Genomic DNA, 13,828 nt, shown 5'->3' with positions numbered 1-13,828 from the left:
GATTGGGTGCTAGCAATGCAAACTATAGACACATTCATTCTATCATCACTTCTACATCGGAAGTATCAGAGAATTGCGGTGCCTGCAAATGCATGCTCGTACACACCAAGACACCCATTGAAAAAATAAAACCAAGCTTTCCAGAGCATTTAGCACTCATTTAATGTACTTGTTCTTCCAAATATTGCAAGGTAGGATGGGATTTCTAAACACAAGGGAATAAAGAACCGAGGCAAAGACAACCAGCACATACACACTGAATCACTCTCCATAATCATATTGCTAGAACACCGTCAGGGAATAGCCCTGAAATCACAGACTTGCTGCCATGATGTGCAATTACAGGACAGAGGTGCCAGGAGGAGAAGAGCCCATTGTGACCAAGGAAAGCCTTTGTGAGAAGACTGCTTCAGGGTTCTCCCCATCAGAGGAGCACACTCCTGATCTTGTATTCCTCATTGGTCCAAGGCTTGTGTGAATTGGTCAGGTGGGGAATTTTTTCTTCCACAGACATCAGCCTCTTCTGAGTTTTTTTTCGTCAAAGGCAGATTTGTGCAGCCTTAAATCTTCGGAAGTAGTGAAGATGGTTAAGTTTCCTTTCAGCTACAGTGACACCAAGCATCCTCAGTGCACAGTCCGGGTGGCTCAAAGCCTCACACAGCACCACCACCACATCAGCGTCCAAGGTAACCAACCCAGTCGAGGTTCAGGCTCCTCCGTGTTTTGCAGGCAGTGAGTGCCACAGCGAGGTCTTCACAGCAGGCATGGGTGATCGGCCATGTTTGCAGTGCAAGACACTCCCATCTACAGTGAGGGTGCTTCAAAGCATCACATAACTGCTTGACACCAGCACCTCCTATTTCATCATGCCCAAGTTTCAGGGTCTTCAGCGTTCCATTGCAAATAAGAACAGCAGCAATGTCCGTATAGGAAACGGAACTAAGGAAACAGCCCATCAACAACAACTCCTGTATGTTTCAGTCTTTGTGCTTCAGTGCTTCACACAGAGATGCCGCTCCATTATCTTCCAGGAAATTTGACCCCAGATCAAGGAGGGACAGGGATTTACCGCAGAAAAGGACGTGGGAAATGTCTTCATGGGAGACACAGGTGAGACAGCAGTACATCAACATCAGCGTCTCCAGGGCACAGCAACATCATTCTTTTGTCCTTTTTGGGATTTTTCTACCAAGGAGAGATGTATCAGCTTGCTGTTGCAGGCCAGGACAGAGGCGATGTCTTCACAACCTTCATCAGAGATGTCACACGTTCCCAGATGTCACACTCTTCTATCTTGCATATTGCGTGCTTCAATGTCTCACACAGGTGCCTGACATCAGTATGGGAGAGGCTAGTGCCATACAGGCTCAGAAGTTTCAGATGAGGGTCGTGAAGAACTGCCTTAAATAATTCTGAATCATTTCCAAAGTTAGACATAAAAGTAAATTTGAGTTTTTGGAGCTTACAACAGGCTGAGCCAGCGCTTTGCCAAGAATTGCCAGGGAGGCATCACCGAGGCTACTGTTTTCCATGTCTAACATCTGGAAGTTCTTGTTGGTACTGAAAGTTAAGCAAAGCTCCCGCCAGTAGATGAGCTTCTCAATGTGATCTGAGATGCACCCTGAGAAATCTGGAAAATATTCTCTACACACATGCGAAGTGTAGTTAAATTTTGACAATGCTTCCGGCAGAATGAAGATACTACCAAATGTTCTATGTTACCAATACAAATGAAAACTTCTTCAAAGAAATTTATCACTTGTGTTACAAATTCTTTTTCCTGAGTTGCAAATAAATCATGGAATAATTCCTGGAAACCTATCACTTCCCTATCAGCTTCTCATTGACTTAAACTTTTAAGGCACTGGGTTATTTCCTTCTTTAGGTCTTTTGACAGTGGAAAACCAAAGGATGTCTCCAGCAAGCTGATAATTTCTTCTGTTGAAATTCCAAACACGAATACTCCCACCTGGATCAAGTGGGTCTGAGGCTGAGCCACACTTGCTCTTACAAGCTGGGTTATGCTTCCAATGGTTGGGTTAGGATCATCTTTGGGTCGTTTGAGCAAATAAAACATGGCAGCACAAAACTCTTGGATACATACATGGATGAAGGTAAAACAGTCACCTCTCCTTTGGAGAAGTTTCATACCCACCCACATTAAGCCCTCAGACTCAGATAATCCATTCCTCCAGAGATCCCATGGCAAAATACAAATGCATGTGTCCTATGCACACATATGTTTATAGTGGCACTATTCACAATAGCAAAGACTTGGAACCAACCCAAATGTCCAACAGCGATAGACTGGATTAAGAAAATGTGGCACATATACACCATGGAGTACTATGCAGCCATAAAAAATGATGAGTTCATGTCCTCTGTAGGGACATGGAGGAAGCTGGAAACCATCATTCTCAGCAAACTATCGCAAGGACAAAAAACCAAACACCGAATGTTCTCACTCATAGATGGGAATTGAACAATGAGAACACATGGACACAGGAAGGGGAACATCACACACTGGGGACTGTTGTGGGGTGGGGGGAGTGGGGAGAGATAGCATTAGGAGATATACCTAATGCTAAATGACGAGTTAATGGGTGCAGCATACCAGCATGGCACATGTATACATATGTAACAAACACGCACGTCATGCACATGTACCCTAAAACTTAAAGTATAATAATAATAATAATAATAATAATAATAATAATAATAATAATAAATGCATGTGTCCAAATTCCCTCTGCAGGCAAAGCACACAGGCCTTTTAGTCAGGCTATGTTCACCTTAGGTGGAAAACTCTGACTTCCTGCTGTAAATACATTTGTTAAAAATGATGCATATAAAAAGGTGGTGTTTTGGGAGTTTATTTCAAGGTCTTCTCCCCTTTCTAGCCACCATTTCATACAAGTTCAGACCAACCAGCATATAAAGGGATTATGGCACAAGAGAAAGAGTGGTCCAGTATCTCTCACAAAATTGAAGGCCTTCAAGGCTTTATTCTTCTCACTGAAGAAGTAGTAGAAATACAGCTTCCTTTCAAGTTCAGTGAATCCTGGGAGCTTTATGAGTTTTGGATGCTACAACATAAAATAGTTTTTTTGCATACCCACTTTTCCTAATACAATAAGCAGAGAGGATTCTGGAATCATCTTTTTTTTGCAACAAATTTCTCAGGATAATTTGTGTTGGCTGCTGCTGCCTCCAGTCATCACACAAGTCAGCCTTAAGTTCCAAGTCAGACTTCAGTTGGTCAAAGCCATCCATGATAAACAGAATTTGCTCTGGCTGCGGAAAAAAAATGTCTTTGATTTTCTCTGGAGACTCAGGCCAGTCCCTAGAGAGGAGCTCCAGTAAGCTGGTCTCTGTGATACCGTTCGTTTCATGGACATTAAGGAAAAAAAACAAATGTGAATCTATCCTTCCGTAAGTTTCCCTCTGCCCAGTCCAACATCACTTTTTTTTTTTTGAGACTGAGTCTTGTTTTGTCACCCAGGCTGCAGTGCAGTGGTGCGATCTCAGCTCAGTGCAACCTCCCCCTCCCAGGTTCAAGTGATTCTCCTGCCTCAGCCTCCCAGGCAGTTGGAATTATAGGCATGTGCCAGCACGCCCAGCTAATTTTTGTATTTTTAGTAGAGACGGGGTTTCACCACGTTGGCCAGGCTGGTCTTGAACTCCTGACCTCAGGTGATCCGCCTGCCTTGGCCTCCCAAAGTGCTGGGATTACAGGTGTGAGCCACTGCACCTGGCCCATCACTTTTCTTAAAAGGGTTGTTTTTCCAATTCCATCAGAACCCTCCAGGACCACAGTGAGTAGTCTAGCCTCAGCAGTATATGCATCATTCAATACTTTGACTCATTTTTCATGGTTTCTTTGTAGAAATGCTCAGGGACATGAAGACAGGTTTCCTTTTCCCATACAAGTTGAAATTTTTCTTTTGTATGCTTTCTATATGGGTTTAGCTTATTTCTTATCTCTTCCTGAGCCTTCATCCAGAGATCTTTCCTATTGATCTGTAAAAATAGGTTCAGTGTCACCTCCCATGCCTGTTTTCCTGGATAATGTTTGTCCAACAGCTTTGCTACATCTTCTTTGGAAGCTCAGTCCAGGTAATTGGCTTGAGTTTCAATTTCAAAGGTTCTTGTTTGAGGAGCTCCTTAAATTTCCAAAACTCTTCTTTTCTGAGCTCCTTCAGCTACCACAACAAGCCACAATCTGAAAAAAAAAAAAAAGGATTCTGCCATATTGTCCCAGATTGTGGGCTCAGATATCTCCAGAGGGAAAAGAAAGATCCTGAAAAATAAAGAATAAATGATACCCAATCCAGCTCCTGGTCCTTCCGGCTGGTACTCATCCTACTTTATGCTATTTTAACTGGCATATGGCACTTCACAGCATGTTTATAGATGGTTTTATTTAACTATTCACTTATTGATGTACTTTTCGGTGAGTTCAAGTTTTGCACTATGAAAAATAATGATAGACAATCTCAAAAGGTTATGTACCATATGATTCCATTTCTATGATACCATCAAAAAAAAAAAAAACTATAGTGATGGAGACCAGATCACAAGGGCCAGAGGTAAGGGGTAGGGGAAGGAGTATGTTACTACAAAGGGTTAATGTGAGGAAATTTCAGTGCCCTGATGGTGGTGCCAGTTACACCAATCTGTACCCGTGTAAATGTCATGGAACTACACAGAGACAAGATGTCAATTTTGATAAGTGGTAATGTTTTAAAGTAAATTGATTTTTAAAAGTACTCATATATGTACAATGCTTCTGTGACCATCGATATGATGCCCAACACAAGGAGGTTGCTCTGGGGCAGCCTATAGGAAGAGAGATACCAAGTCACAGGTTATCACATCTTTGATTTCAATATTTTCTGCAAATCGCCTTGAAAGCAGCTACACAGATGGGCTTTTTTTTTAATTAGCAAATTTTGTTTCATATATTTGAGGTTCACAATATGATGTTTTGGGGTACATATAGATGGTAAAAATGGTTACTGCAAAAGAAACAAAACAAAAAAGCGAAAGAAAATAAAATAAAACATTACTATGGTGAAGCAGATTGACATAACCGTCATCTCACATGGTTCCTTTTTTGTGACAAGAGCAGCTAAAATCTACGTATTTAACAAAACCCCTAATACAACTTTGTTAACTTTCGTCCTCCTAATGCACCTTAGACCTCTAGACCTGTTTATTCTGCATATCTGCTCATTTGTATCCTTTGACCTACATTGCAGCATTAGTAACATAGTCACAATAACCAAGACACAGAATCAACCTGAATGCCCATGAGGAGATGAATGGATAAAGACAATGTGGTTCTGTAGAGGGAGAGAATGGAATAGTATTCAGCCTTTTAAAAAAGGGGCTGGGCGTGGTGGCTCAAGTCTGTAATCCCAGCACTTTGGGAGGCTGAGGCAGGTGGATCATGAGGTCAAGAGATCGAGACCATCATGGCCAACATGGTGAAACCCCATCTCTACTAAAAATACAAAAATTAGCTGGGCGTGGTGGCACATGCCTGTAGTTCCAGCTACTTGGGAGGCTGAGGCAGGAGAATCACTTGAACCAGGAGGCTGAGGTTGTGGTGAGCCGAGATTGCGCCACCGCACTCCAGCCTGGGTGACAGAGCGAGACTCCATCTCAGAAAAAAAAAAAAAAAAAAAAAAGAGATCCTGCCATGTGCCACAACATGAATGAACCTGGTGGACATCACGCTAAGTGAGATCCAGACACAGAAAGACAAATCCTGCATCATCTCACTTATATGTGGAATATTTTCTAAAGAGCTGAAATATGCAGACATAAAGAATGAAACAGTGATTACCACAGGTGGGGTCTGGGGAAACGAGGAGATGTGGGTTAAGAGACACACAGCAGAGACGTGGCATGGGCTTTTCTCAAAGGCAACATGGCCTCAGGGATAGTTCCCGCTATGGAATCTATGGGGGACCTCAACAGAGAAGTGAAAATCTATATATTAAAAATCCTAAATATCCTAAATCTATTTTCCCAACTGCTGCCCTTTCTTTTTACTGGGGTAGATTCACAATGCAGGTACAGAATGAGAAATAAAGCAGAAAAAGAGGAAATGAGAGGAGGAGTTGAAAACTCAAGTACCTACAGGGCCCAGCTGGTAACATTAAAAAACAATTATTATCATAAGTGTAGCAAACGTTGGCAGAGCTCTTTCCAGACATCAGGCACTGGCTGATATGGTTTGCCTCTGTGTCCCCACCCAAATCTCATCTCGAATTGTAATCCCCACATGTCAAAGGAGGGACTGACGGGAGGTGATTTGATCACAGGGGTGTTTTCCCCCATGCTGTTCTCATGATAGTGAGTTCTCAGGAGATCTGATGGTTTGAAAATGTGTGGCTTCCTTCACTCTCTCTCTCTCTCCTGCCACCATGTAACTGGCTTGCTTCCCCTTCACCTTCTGCCATGATTGTAAGCTTCCTGAGGCCTCCCCAGCCATGCAGAACTGTGAGCCAATTCAACCTCTTTTCTTTATAAATTACCCGGTCTCAGGTAGTATTCTTTATAGCAGTGTGAGAACAGACTAATTCACCGGCCAAATGACTTTCCACATCACAATGTATTTGATCCTCACAACACATCTCTAAAGTAGGTTACCTTCATATCCCCCATATTACAGGGGAGGAAACTGAGGCACAAAGAGAGTGAGCAAAATACCTGATATTACAGCTAGAAAATAGCAGAAGTCAATACAAGGCAGTTCAGAATGCACAACCGTAAGTGGATGAAATCAGCCAGGAGTTAGAATCCTGACATTCCATATTGCATTTTCAACACCGCACCTGACAACCAGAGTGAGGATTGAGGAGGTGAGGGCAGATGTGGCAGGCAGCAGCTCCACACGTGGCTGTCCTTGGAAAACACACCCTCAGCATCAACAGATATTTCATCTTTTTTCGGAAAAAGCTCAAACTTGGGATTTCTTTATAAAGTGTCTCAATTTTAAAATATGAACTTGGTTTACTTGTAATAACTGTAGATCATCTTATGATCTCTGAATTAGAACTAGATAATGTTGTGTTGACACAAATTGCCAGCCCTCTGTGATTCATATAGACCAGCTTGAGGAGCTCACCCAAGGATACCCTCTCTTTATCTATTATTGCATCACAAAACTAAATAACACACTAAATCTTAGTGACTTACAATGAAAACAGTTTGCTTATTATTATGGTTAATTGATTGTAATTTATTATGATGGTTTATTAATTACTATAACTATTGCTCATGAGTCTGTGGTTCTGCTGACCTAAGTCATGCTCGGCTGGTTGTGACTGGACTCACTCATATATCTGTGATCAGATGCCTGGTCGGCTGGGGGCTGGCTGGTCGAGAATGGCACACAAGACACTGGTTCTACTGCATGCTGTTAACAAAAGCAAGTCAAGTGACCAGGCTGTGTTTTCCACTTAGACATGAGGAAATAGACAACAAAGTCCTAGGCATGGAGCCCAGGCAGGGGAGGTGATAAGGCTGCAAAAATAACCTCACTTCCTTGCCACTGCACTCATTTTGTGGCCTTACCCTCTCCTCTGCCCCAGCTTTGCACCTAGGACTTTGTTGATTGCTTTAATGAAAGCCGAAGGCTAGAAAGGAACAATTAAACGTTCGCAAGTGCTATTAAGTGAAATTATTCATTGACATCTGATAAATTCAAACTATTCAGGTCCAATTTTATTGCTTGCTCCTATTCCCATTGAAATAGTCATCAAAGGAAGCTGAAGTTAGAAGTCAAACCCTATCAGGAGTTAATTCTATGGATTGCATACCTTAAAGGTAATAGGAAAAAAGTGAATAAATAGCCTTAGCTGAGGCAGAAGTTCGGCACTATATGAAGACCATCACCCTCTCAGAAGGCTTTTCCTACCTTCCTCCTAGAATGTGTGGAGTTGTGTGAATCTAACATGTTAACATGCAGAACAGTGCTTAGAACAAAGGGAAGACAATGTAAGTGTAAACTATTACTCTTATCATGTCTAAGTCCCACCATGTTTTACTAAGAACCTACTTAGTGCATGATGTTGTGATAAATGTGTGTTGTGGGATTTAATAAATGCTCCCTGAATTGAGAGTAGCCTGTCACTTTTGTTTGCTGCTTGACTTTCTTTCTTTCCTTCCTTCCTACCTTCCTTCCTTCCTTCCTTCCTTCCTCCCTCCCTCTCTTCCTTTCTCTCTCTTTCTCTCTTTCTTTCTTTCTTTCACAGAGTCATGCTCTGTCACCCAGGCTGGAGTGCAGTGGTGCCCAGCTCTCTGCAACCTCTGCCTCTGGGGTTCAAGCGATTCCTGTGCCTTAGCCACTTGAGTAGCTGGGATTACAGGCATGCTCCACCAAGCCCGGATAATTTTTGTATTTTTAGTAGAGACAGGGTTTCGCCATATTGGCCAGGCTGGACTCGAACTCCTGGCCTCAAGTGATCCACCCACCTCGGCCTCCGAAAGTACTGGGATTACGGGCCTGAGTCACCACCCTGGCCACTGCTTGACTTTCTAAGTGAGACATTCACATTCTGGACCTGCAGTAAACAGATTTGCAAAAGCCAGGAATGCAGATTAATAAGGTTAGTTCCATGTTCTTCTCCCCCTCCACACACACACTCTTTAGATTACGTGGTAAATATAAAATGACACCCCAGAGATGTCCACATCTTAATCCCTGGAACCTGTGGAGGTGTTACTGACATGCAAACGGATTTTGTAGGGGTGATGTTATTAGTCTATTCTTGCACTGCTATAAGGAAATAAATGAGGGTGGGTGATTTACAAAGAAAAGACGTTTAAATGGCGCGCAGTTCTGCAGGCTGCACAGGAAGCCTGGTAGCATCTGCTCCTGGGGAGGCCTCAGGGAGCTTTGATTCATGGCAGAAGGTGAAGTGGAAGCAGATATCTTACGTGGCAGGAGCAGGGCCAAAGGCGGGTGGAGGTGCCACACACCTAACCGGATCTCATAGGAACTCACGCACTCACTCTCCTGAGGATAGCATGGAGACAATGGTGCTGAACCATTGATGAGAACTCCGCCCCCATGATCCAATCCCCTCCCATCAGGCCCCACCTCCAACCCTGGGGATCACAATGGGGCAGGAGATTTGGGTGGAGACGCAGATCCAAACCACATCAGGTGATTATATGAGGAGATCATCCGGGATTATCCCAAGAATCAAAATGTTTACAATAGGGAGACAGAGTCCTAGAACCATAAGAGATGTTAAGGACACGCAGAGGTCAGAGATACCTGAAGACGCTGTCCTGATGGCAGTAAAGATGGAAGAAGGGGCTGTATGAGTCCATTCTCGCACTGCTATGAAGACATACCTGAGACTGGGTAATGTCTAAAGAAGCGACGTGTCATTGGCTCATGGTTCCGCAGGCTGTACAGGAAGCAGAGTGGCTTTGGCTCGACTTCTGGGAAGGCCTTGGGGAGCTTTCAATCATGGTGAAAGGCAAAGGGAGAGCAAGCATTTCCCGTGGGTGGAGCCGGAGGAAGCGGGGGAGGCGCTGCACACTTTTAAATCACCAGATCTCATGAGAACTCACTATCACTAGGACAGCACCAAGGGCGATGGTGCTAAACCATTCATGGAGGATCCAACCCCATGACCAAATCACCTTCCACCAGGCCTCACCTCCAACATCGGGTATAACCATTCTACATGAGATTTGGGCAGGGACATGGATCCAAACCACGTCAGCGGCCACGAGGCAGCGAATTGGGCAGCCTTTAGGAGCTGCAAGAGGCAAGAAACTGATTCTCCCCAAGAGCCCTCAGCAGGAAGGGAGCTCAGCCAACACCTTAATGTTAGGACTTCTGACCTCGGAACTGTCTGATAATAAATGCGTGCTGTTTAGAGTCACCGGATTTGTGGTGATTTGTCACTGCAGCAGTAAGATACTAATACAGATGGATATGGGGGCAGCGTACCCTCGTCAGTTCTCAGCCTCCCCACTCCCGTCAAGAAAGAGCCACAGCACAGGGGCTGTCCTCGGGGTCTCTGGGACCAGCCTGCGTGTGTGAATTCCCAGCTCTCACACAAGTCGTTTGAATCCCCTGTGTCTCAGTTTCCCTACCTACACAATGGGCATAATACAAGCTCATGCCTCATAGCGTTGGTAGAAGGATTTAGCGAATTAATACATGAAATGTATTTTCCAGTTTCCAGCATGTATAAAAAATATGTCCTGATTTCCAGGGATTCGAACACCAGTTTGAGAAGAAACACATAGTTCTTGGTGTTAGTATTATGTATTTCCATTTCTAATTAAATTCAAGGAGAGAAGAAAAGAAACAACCACTTCTGCAAACCTGGGTACAACGTTTCTCCGTGCAAGCCTTAGAGATCTGTGCACTAGTGTGTGTTATGTGGGCCTGTTACCATGTGTAACTTTTGACGGATCACTTATCTTAGTTATTGCTTTCTATTTTATTTCCCTTGGACCCCAGTAATAACTCGAGCCTTTCTATGGTATGAAAGATCTCTGAAAATAGTTCAGACCCTGTTGGATGCCTACTAAAACATGATTGAATTAAGCTTAAACTCCAGATGGCCTTTATCTAGAGGGGTAACACAAGTAAAAGATTTTTTCATGTAAAAGGCCAGACATCACATTGGTTGCCATCTCCCTAAAGCCCTTGTAGACCTAGAAACATTAAAAAATAAATAAATAAATAAAAATTAAAAAACAAAAACACCTCATGCATCTCATTGAGGCCCATCCTTCTCTATGGAGAAACATGCATTTGCTCAAATCCAGGAAGAGCCCACCATAGTGTCCCCCTGTGTTGCCCTCTGGCCCTTTTCTCCTCACCCCCACCCGGGTTCAGGTGCTCTGTGGTCAGTGCTGTGTGGAAGGCTGGAATGGAAATTGCCCAGATATTGTACCTATGCAAATGGGGTGACCAGTTGATTCGTAATGGTCATTATGGTACAAATACATTTTGTCTGGAACATTTCTTGAAGGACAGTCCTTGTTACTTGGCTTTGCAAGCTCATGAGGAAAGTAATTTGTAGGACATGAAAAAGAGACTTGTTTCTTATTGCGTGGCAACAGGATTAATAATTAATCAATGAGTTAGCCCTAAGGTCCATTCATGTGTATGTAAGTATCTGTTCCACACCTCTGGATGGGTACCTAAAAGGCACCTCTAACTCATTCTAACCACACGGGTTCTCGGTTTTTGTTCTACTGTTCATTCCTCCCCCCAAGAGTAGACTCAGCAGCAGAGAACGGAAATCACAAAATTACAGCTGCATAAACATGATGGGCCTTATTCTCCCACATAAAAGGCATCGAAAGATGGACAGCTCAGGCCTGACACAAAGACCGCATGAAGTGATCAGGGACTGAGGTTTTTTCTACCCCAAGGTCAAAAAGTGGCCCCTGAAGCTCCAACTACCATATAGCCATTCCAGGTAGCCGGAAGGAGAGGTAAGAGGTGGGCCCCTCTCTGCTGAGCCAGAACCTTTAAAGGCCCTTCCTGGAAGTTCCTTCCGAAGATGCCACTTTTATCTGATTGACCAGGACTTAGTCACATGCCTAAACCCAGCTGCCAGGAAAGCCAGAAGGTGCAGACTTTTTGATCTCAGCAAGTTGCCACCCCTGAGAAAGGCCAGGCTCTGAGGCCGAGAGAGGACGAGGGAACACCAGAGGGGCAACAGCAGTATCAGCTACCCCTCCAAACCGCTCTTCCCTCAGCTACCCGCTCCCAGTCGCTCGTCTCTCAGCTACCTCCTCCAAACCACTGCTCTCTCAGCTACCCCCTCCAAACTGCTCCTCTCTCAGCTACCCCTCCAAGCCACTCTTCTCTTAGCCACCCCCTCCAACTGCTCCTCTCTCAGCTACCCCTCCAAGCCACTCTTCTCTTAGCCACCCCCTCCAAACTGCTCCTCTCTCAGCTACCCCTCCAAGCCACTCTTCTCTTAGCCACCCCCTCCAAACTGCTCCTCTCTCAGCTACCCCTCCAAGCCACTCTTCTCTTAGCCACCCCCTCCAACTGCTTATCTCTCAGCTCCCCGCTCCAAGCCGCTCCTCTCTCAGCTACTCCCTCCAAACCGCTCCTCTCTCAGCTACCTCCTCCAAACCGCTCCTCTCTCAGCTACCCCCTCCAAACCGCTCCTCTCTCAGCTACCCCCTCCAAACCGCTCCTCTCTCAGCTACGCCCCCCAAACCGCTCCTCTCTCAGCTACCCTCTCCAAACCGCTCCTCTCTCAGCTACCCCCTCCAAACCGCTCCTCTCTCAGCTACCTCCTACAAGCCACCTCTCCCCAGACTTGCCCACCTCATGAACGGCACCCCCAGCTGCTCCAGCCAAAACCACAGCAGCTCCTCTGGCTCACTTGCCTGCATCCTGCACACCTAACTGAACAGCAGGATGCACCAATTCCACACCCAAAATACATCTGTTCCTGCCCACGTCTCTCTGCATTCCTGCTGTCACCCTACCCCCGAGACGTTACAGTAAGTGTAAACTATTGCTATTATCATTCCTAAGTTCCACCGTGTTTTGTTAAGAACCTACTGACCAGATGCGGTGGCTCACGCCTCTAATCCCAGCACTTCGGGAGGCCGAGGAGGGCAGATCACAAGGTCAGGAGATCACGACCATCCTGGCCAACATGGTGAAACCCCGTCTCTACTAAAATACAAAAAAAAAATTAGCCGGGTGTGATGGCATGCACCTGTAGTCCCAGCTACTTGGGAGGCTGAGGCAGGGGAATCGCTTGAACCTGGGAGGTGGAGGTTGCAGTGAGCAGAGATCGCGCCATTACACTCTAGCCTGGCGACAGAGTGAGACTCTGTCTCAACAAAAAAAAAAAAAAAAAAAAAGAACCTACTTAGTGCACGACGTTGTGATAAATGTGTGTTGTCAGTTTTAATAAATGCTCACTGAATAGAGAGCAGCCGGTCACTTTCATTTGCTGCTTGACTTGAGACCCAGCTGCTCTCACTTTCCTATAACCCACTCTCCACAGAGCAGCAAAATCTCACCGTGCCACTCCCCTACTTAGACCTCTCCTATGGCATCCTGTGACAGGTAAGTTAAAAAACACAAACTGGTCACTGCCATCCAGACCCCCCATGGTCTCAGCCCCATAAGCCCTGAGCACTTGTCCTGCCTCCACACCGCTCACTCCTGCCACAGGGCAGGCCCTTCTTCTGTTCCTCCAACAGCCCAAGCCCTTCCTACCTGGGGCTTCTGCACTTCCTCTTCCCTGTGTCTGCACAGCTTCATCTCAGCTGTGCGCATGCGACCTCATCACAATTCCACCTCAATACGATGCCCCTCCTCACAAGCACCCACTCCCATCACCTGAGACCAAGCCTCACTCCACTCATATACGCCCCAGTCACTCTGTAGCCCTGTTTTGTGCTTTTTTATTTTTTATTATTATTTATTTATTTATTTATTTATTTTTGAGACGGAGTCTCGCTCTGTCGCCCAGGCTGGAGTGCGGTGGCGCGATCTCGGCTCACTGCAAGCTCCGCCTCCCGGGTTCACGCCATTCTCCTGCCTCAGCCTCCCGAGTAGCTGGGACTACAGGTGCCCGCCACCATGCCCGGCTAATTTTTTGAATTTTTAGTGGAGACGGGGTTTCACTTTGTTAGCCAGGATGAGTCTCAATCTGACCTCGTAATCCGCCCGCCTCGGTGTCCCAAAGTGCTGGGATTGCAGGCGTGAGCCACCACGCCAACCCAGCCCTGTTTTATCTTCTTTACAACATGGCCGGGTGCAGTGGCTCACATCTATAATCCCAGCACTTTGGGAGGC

The 13,828-nt window shown here is 45.3% G+C and overlaps 1 pseudogene; it reads right to left on the bottom strand.

Annotated features, from left to right (window-relative positions):
- Positions 1–177: 177 nt before the first annotated feature.
- LOC100441719 (NACHT, LRR and PYD domains-containing protein 9-like) lies at positions 178–13,306 on the bottom strand (annotated as a pseudogene).
- Positions 13,307–13,828: the final 522 nt, after the last annotated feature.

Source organism: Pongo abelii, chromosome 10 (assembly GCF_028885655.2).
Source record: "Pongo abelii isolate AG06213 chromosome 10, NHGRI_mPonAbe1-v2.0_pri, whole genome shotgun sequence".
In the NCBI taxonomy this organism is placed as follows: domain Eukaryota; kingdom Metazoa; phylum Chordata; class Mammalia; order Primates; family Hominidae; genus Pongo; species Pongo abelii.
Note: the sequence above shows the minus strand (reverse complement) of the source record. Positions and strands in the feature narration are given on the sequence as shown.